General features: G+C 33.2%; 1 protein-coding gene across 1 annotated transcript in view; it reads left to right on the top strand.

Moving 5' to 3' along the window:
- The first annotated feature begins 3,251 nt into the window (after positions 1 to 3,251).
- The window catches only part of LOC110318722 (olfactory receptor 8K3-like), a 5,327-nt gene continuing 1,412 nt past the window's right edge, over positions 3,252 to 7,166 (top strand). Inside the window, exon 1 of the mRNA XM_021193957.1 lies at positions 3,252 to 3,284. The gene's annotated coding sequence lies outside the window, so the exon portion shown is untranslated. The remainder of the gene's footprint in view (positions 3,285 to 7,166) is intronic.

Genomic DNA, 7,166 nt, shown 5'->3' with positions numbered 1-7,166 from the left:
AGTGAGTTCTAGGACAGCCAGGGCTATACAGAGAAACCCTGTCTCAAAAACAAAAACAACAACAACAAAAAAAAAAATAGAAAATATCATCCTGAGTCAGGCAACTCAGACCCAAAATGTCACGCATGGAATGTAATCACTGATATGTAAATATTAGCCAAAAGGTACAGAATACCCATGATACCACCCACAGGCGATAAGAAATTTAACAAGAAAAAAGGCCCGAGTAAGGATGTTTCAATCCTATTTAAATAAGGGAAAAAAATAATCATGGGAGGCAGAAGAGGATACCTGAGTGGGAGAGGAGAGGGTGGGTAGAGGGAGGGCAGGATTAGGTATGGGGGGTACAGAGGAGAGAAGCCTAGAAAGCCAGGAGAATGAATGGAAATATGCAGCTGCAGGGCTGGAAGGTGGAGGGAAACTCTAGAAAGTCCCAGAGACTAGGGATGTTAGAGGCTCCCAGGGCTAAATGGTGTAAGCTTAACCTAAATGCCCAACAATGGGAAGGTAAAACCTAAAGAGACCACCTCCAGTAAATAGACAGGGCCCCCAGTGAGGGATAGGGTCACCAACACGCCTTCAAAATTTTGACCAAGAATTGTTCCTGTCCAAATATATATATATATTTGGGGGAAAAAATGGCAAAAATGGGGAAGAGACTGAAGGAATGGATGTCCAGTGACCTGTCCAACTTAGGATCCATCCTATGGGCCTGCAAGAAACCCTGATACTATTGCCGATACTCTGCTGTGCTTTCAGACAAGATCCTAGCATAGCTGTTCTCTGAGAGGCCCTACCACCACCTGCCTGAGACACTAACAGCCAACCATTGACCTGAGAATGGGAAGCCCTATGGAAGAATTACAGGAAGGGCTGAAGGAGCTAAAGTGAATGGCAACCCCAGTGACCACTAAACCAGACCCCTGGGATCTCCCAGAGACTAAGCCACCAACCAAAGACCATACATGGGCTGATCCATGGCCCCTAGCATATATGTATCAGAGGTTCCTTGTCTGGTGTAAATGTGAGAGGATGTGCCTAGTTCTGTAGAGACTTGATGCCCCAGGGAAGGGGGATGAGGGGGGTAGCACCCTCTTGAAGTCAAAGGAGAAGGTAGATGTGGTAAAGAACTCTGGAATGGGGGACCTGGAGGAAGGCAATATTTGGGATATAAATATATAAAATATTTAATTTTTTAAAATGCCTTAATAAATAGAAAGTAACTAATCAGAAATGCTGTTTCAGGTTTGACAGAATAGTCTCTTCCTCAAGTATGTTATCTTTGCAAAGTTATTCGCATTCTTTTCTCCCAGGATGATGCCACTTTCAGAACAGACACTGCCTCTGAGACTGCCAGCATCCTGTTTCCATGATACTAATAAATATGTACTACCATTGAAAACAAAAGGAAAAGAAAAGAAAGTGGATTTAAAATAGAATTGTTTACTGGACTGGAGAAGTTAATGTCTTACATGGTTGAGGAAGGCAGCTATGTTCACTGGTACACCATCAACACTGTAAAGTATTCAGCTGATGGGTGCAGATACTAATTGATGGGAATAGAATGTCTGCATTCACGTCAATGGAAGTAGACAATCATGACAGGGAGTTCAGACTTGCTGAAGACTCACATAGAATATCTCAAATTACAAATTACCTAGAGTGATGCATACAAAATAATGTAGAAGTATTAGAAATAAAAACATGGAAACTTTTAAATGTTAACTATTGAGAAAAAATATCTAAGTGGGATTAAATCAAACTAAAAAGCTCATAATAACAAAGAGAAACTTACAGATTGTAATGTGAAACTAGAGCAGTGGTTCTCAATCTTCTTCATGGTGTGACCCTTAAATACAGGAGCTCATGTGGTGGTTACCACTGATCATAAAATTATTTTCATTGCCTCTTCACAACTGTAATGTTGCTACTGTTATATAAGTCATAATGTAAATATCTGTGTTTTCCAATGGTTTTAGGCAACTCCTGAGAAATGATCATTCAACACAAAAGTAGACATGACCTAGAGGTTAGAACTGCTGATCTGGAGTGTGAGATGAAATATTTGCCACCTAGAAAATTTAGGAACACGTAAGGTCTATAGTACAAATGAACTTGAAAAGGCAGTGGCTAAAAATAATTTGTATAGCAAGAGAAATATTTGTGGAAATTTTCATAATTGAATCATACACCTTGAGAAAGGGTTCATTTTAAGATGTACACTAGCATTCAAACCACAAACCACAATGTTACTTTCCCATATCTCTATCTATCTATCTATCTATCTATCTATCTATCTATCTATCTATCTACCTACCTACCTATTTATTTACTTAAATTCACTTGAGATTTATTTTGAGGTGAGTGTGTGTGTATGTGTGTGTGTGTGTGTGTGTGTGTGTGTTTGTGTGTGCATTTCTACATGTGCCTACAAGATTTCAAATTCATAAAATGCATATCAATGCCCATAGATACAAGAAGAAATTATCACTGGATATCCTGTTACTAGTGCCACAGGTTGTTGTCAACCACTATGTGCAGTCAGAGAACTGAACTGAGGTCCTATCGAAGACTACTACTCAACTTTTAACTGCTCCTCTATCTCTCCACCCCAAATACTTCCTCATATGTAGACTGATCATTCTCCAAATATTTGCTAGTACACTTTGACAATAAAAATACAATAAATAAATGTATGAAAATGAGGCCATTTAAAAATGGATGAACTTTATTGTGAGTAGGTTTTGAATCTTTGAAAGCTTTCTATTGACTATGGCTTAAATAGATGCTATGTAGACATCTACAATATTCTATAGTTTAGCATTATGTTCAGGCTCATCCTCATTACATTTATATTATTTTCAGAATATACCTTTTAAGGCTAGATGATATTCCAGAGACTATATGTAACATATTTTACATATCTATTGTTTATAAAGGAATATATAAGATGTTTGTATTTTAAATTAAGTTAGAGATAAGGTACAATTTAATGCTGTGATTATCTCTTTGAGATAATAATGCAAGTAGTTAAGATAAAAACGGACATCAGTTGGCTAATTTTATAATGTTAGCTTGTTCAAAGTGAAACACAGATTCTTCCTGACAATTAGTGGACAGTCTCCAGACATTTCATTAAGCATTCTGACATTTCAGGTTAATCAAGGATTTTCATGGCTCACCCACAGGGAGACTCCTTAAAGTTTGAAGAAATATTCATAAGTTATCATCTAACAGTGTGTTAAATTATTCATGGGTGAAGTACTGAGTACTTCTCATCACAGGTAAGAGATGCAGTAGGTTTTATGTTATCAGTATCTATGGAAAAGGACAGTTTTTTCCTTTTGTCATTGAATATCAGTGTCCCTTTGTATACTGTCCATGTCTTTTTCTCCTATTCCTTCTTGACTTAACAAGGAAATCCTTCTCTATCAACTTAAGTTAGAAAAAGAAAGTTGATGAGCAATTTTAAGCATTTATATTTTATATATTCCTAAAATATTTATTTTTCTATCTATTAGAAATAAAAACTGATCCACACACATGAAATGAGATGAGGTGTTATTGAAAAATAAGAGTATTTTCATAGCAGAAATTAAAAGCAGAAATTCTGCTTTATAATATGCTTCAAACACTTAAACATTGAGACTGCAGTGTTTTCTATAAGTATCCCCAAACTATACAGTATGTATATAATGACACTGCTGAGAATGATGCTCAATATATTATAGTTAAATAGATATTCTATATCAGCAAAGATTTATATATCATGTAAAGGCAACTACTTGTGTTAAGGGAAATTTAAGTAATAGCCTTCATGCCTATGACAAAATAGTCTTGTTTTCTACAGTGGTCTGTCCACACTTCTGTAGGAGTGTAGGTTTAAAACTTAAATTTGATTCATTGGAAAAGTGAATAAAGTAGCAGTATTTTGCATCAGATTAATCTCTAAAACTATTATGACAAAGTCTATATGTGTTTCTTCAACATACAGGTTTACTGTTATATGCTAGTCACACACCTTTTATTCTGTAATATAATAATGATGATGATGATGGTGATGATGGTGATGATAATGATGGTAATTATCACAAAATCAATGAAAATAAAAGAGAAAACAAGATTTAAAGTTTCTCATTGTGATTCTGGAGACACTTCTCTAATATTTTAACAGTACATCCTTGTTGTATTCATATTATAAAGTCTTTTATATAGGACAGTGTAGACTATCAGTTATGGGCAATCATCTGAGTAATATTTTATGTGAAGTATGTGGAAATAACAGAAGAAATATTCCATAAGTAGTGTTAGCAATCATATGATTTTATTCAGTTACTTGCAGTTCTTGCAATACAGTTACCATTAAAATATATACAAAATACTGTTTTATATATGATAAGTGAAATTAGTATAACAGATAGCTGTAAAAATTATAATCTCCCTTTCTATCTTTATCTGTCAGTCTGTCTGATTGTCTGTCTGTCTCTTTATGTTTTTGAGACAGGGCTTAAATTAAATAGCCTATTATAATTTCACATGACATTGTTGATTTAGAGAATGGTGACCTTGAACTACTACTAATACTATCTCTATGTTCACTAAGTTGTGACCAAAGATTTGAGCTAATAAGCTTGGCATCAGTATTTTTAAAAACGGCATTCCTCAATCCATGGAGAATGTTTTGTGTCTTCATTGCATGAAACCTATTTTAAGTTCTCTTTTTCTGAACAAATTGTCTCAGTCTCCTAGTTTTTTCCACAACAAAGTGTATTATATTTGTTACATATAAGTAAATAAATATCAGATATAGTAAAATGACCACACTAATAGAACAATTTTCTAGTAAAGTGACATAAATATAACTTGAAATATTTTACATTTATAAATGTTAGATGATAAGTAGTGAAAATCAAAAACATCGGTTATCAACCTAGTGACTGTCTTGGAAGGAGAAAGTGGAAAATAGAAAATTGATGTACTATCTTTTTTTTTTTTTTTTTTTGAGACAGGGTTTCTCTGTATAGCCCTGACTGTCCTGGAACTCACTCTGTCAAACAGGCTGGCCTCGAACTCAGAAATCTGCCTGCCTCTGCCTCCCAAGTGCTGGGATTAAAGGTGTGCGCCAACACCGCCCGGTGATGTATTATTTTCTAATAGCCTTGTCCATCTTGTTATCGCTTTTCATATTTTAAAATTTGTATACAATATGTTTTGATCTCATTTTTCCCGTCCATCAATACCTTCTAGGTTTTCCACACATCCCTACACTCCCAAGTTTATTTATTCCCTCTCTCTTAAAAAACTGAAGGAGGCCTAAATATTAAATCATGGGATAAAACTTAAAGGACAAAAAAAAAAATAACAAAAGATAGCACATAAAAAAAAAATGGAGTTAATTTCTGTTGACGAATTACTCCTAAGTATGAGGCCTACTTGATATTCAGAGAGTCACTCCATTAGAGGAAACTGATTTTCTTTTATCAACACATATTAATTGCTAATAGCCTTTTATAGGTGTGGAACTTTCTGATCCTGTCTCTGTACTGCCAAACATTTTGTAAAAAAAATATACATATATATAATATAATAAATAAATATATAACTATTTTATATATATATATATGTATATATATTATACATATATATATATATATATATATATATATATATATATATATATATATATATATATATATATATTACATCATTCACACACACTGTAAGTTAATTCAAAGTAATGTTTCCAGCTCTCCGGAGAGTAGCCTTGTCTACACAATGAGACTCTGCTCAAAGAGCTCTACTGTGGGTATTGTTGCTCAGAGATAAAATTCTTGGCAAATATGTGCAAGTGCCTAGGTTTGAACTCCAGTAAATGCAAAACAGGGTGAATTCTATTTGAGAATGAATTCACAATATCATTTCAATATTAAAATACTTAATTGTTCTTCCAAAAATGCTACAAAGACATCTTTGGACTTTTCGACAGTGTTTTATGAAGAAAATTTAACTGTACAGAACAACGCTTATCTTTATTAAGTATATAACTCAGTTCTATTCCTATATACATCTATCCAGTATTTTGTTTCTTCATATGAAGATAATATCATATTTGATTATGCTGATTTTTATTCATAATGACATTGTTTACCAAGATTATTAACACCTTCAGCTGTATCACCTGCAATAAATACTTCAGAAGATGATACAATAAAGAATTTGTGCACTTTATAAATGTAAATATTTATAAAGTACCAACTGAATATTTGTGCTAGAACTACTTGCATACTCGAAAATAGCAATATGTATTTTTGCAGCTGAGTCATCTCTCCTGCACATGTTTTCATATTTTTCCTTTCATAAAAATTCTAAGAGAATTGACATATGTATTATTGATGTTATTGAACTAATTATATTTACCAATTGAAATTATTTTGATGCATATCAAAAACAGTGCAATGGTAATCCATTGCCATTTATTTAACAATTAAAGTTCAAATAGTATTTAATCATACTTTTTTTTTGTTTTTTTTTGTTTTGTTTTTTTTGTTTTGTTTTGTTTTGTTTTTGATTTTTCCAGACAGGGTTTCTCTGTATAGTACTGGCTGTCCTGGAACTCTCTTTGTAGACCAGGCTGGCCTCGAACTCAGAAATCCGCCTGCCTCTGCCTCCGGAGTGCTGGGATTAAAGGCGTGCGCCACCATGCCCGGCTTTTAATCATAGTTTCATTTTAAATTTCTTTACACATATCTTCATATCTGCATTTATTCTCTTGTTTCATCTGTATATGTATGCATTTATGTGTAAGTATAAGTCTAAAATCTATTTATATCTACTGTCTATCTATCCATCTATCATCTATTCACTATTAAGTATATAAAAATAAAAAATATTAAATATATAACAGAAGTGTCTAGCCTTATGTATGAGTTGTTAGTATCAATATAATTTAGAGCTTTATAAGAAATAAATATAGTGTTTATCTGACTAACTGGCTGCAAATCCTTAGAAGACAGTGCCAATTCCTTTTTACATTGAGTCTAGCATTTTTCAACAGAAATTTCATGAATTAGAAAAAGAAATTAGTTTCTATCTTTTATTTGTATATTGCCATGTGTAAATATGTTGTATATATATATATATATATATATATATATATATATATATAT

This window comes from Mus pahari, chromosome 3 (genome assembly GCF_900095145.1).
Source record: "Mus pahari chromosome 3, PAHARI_EIJ_v1.1, whole genome shotgun sequence".
NCBI classification, from domain to species: Eukaryota; Metazoa; Chordata; class Mammalia; order Rodentia; family Muridae; genus Mus; species Mus pahari.
Note: the sequence above shows the minus strand (reverse complement) of the source record. Positions and strands in the feature narration are given on the sequence as shown.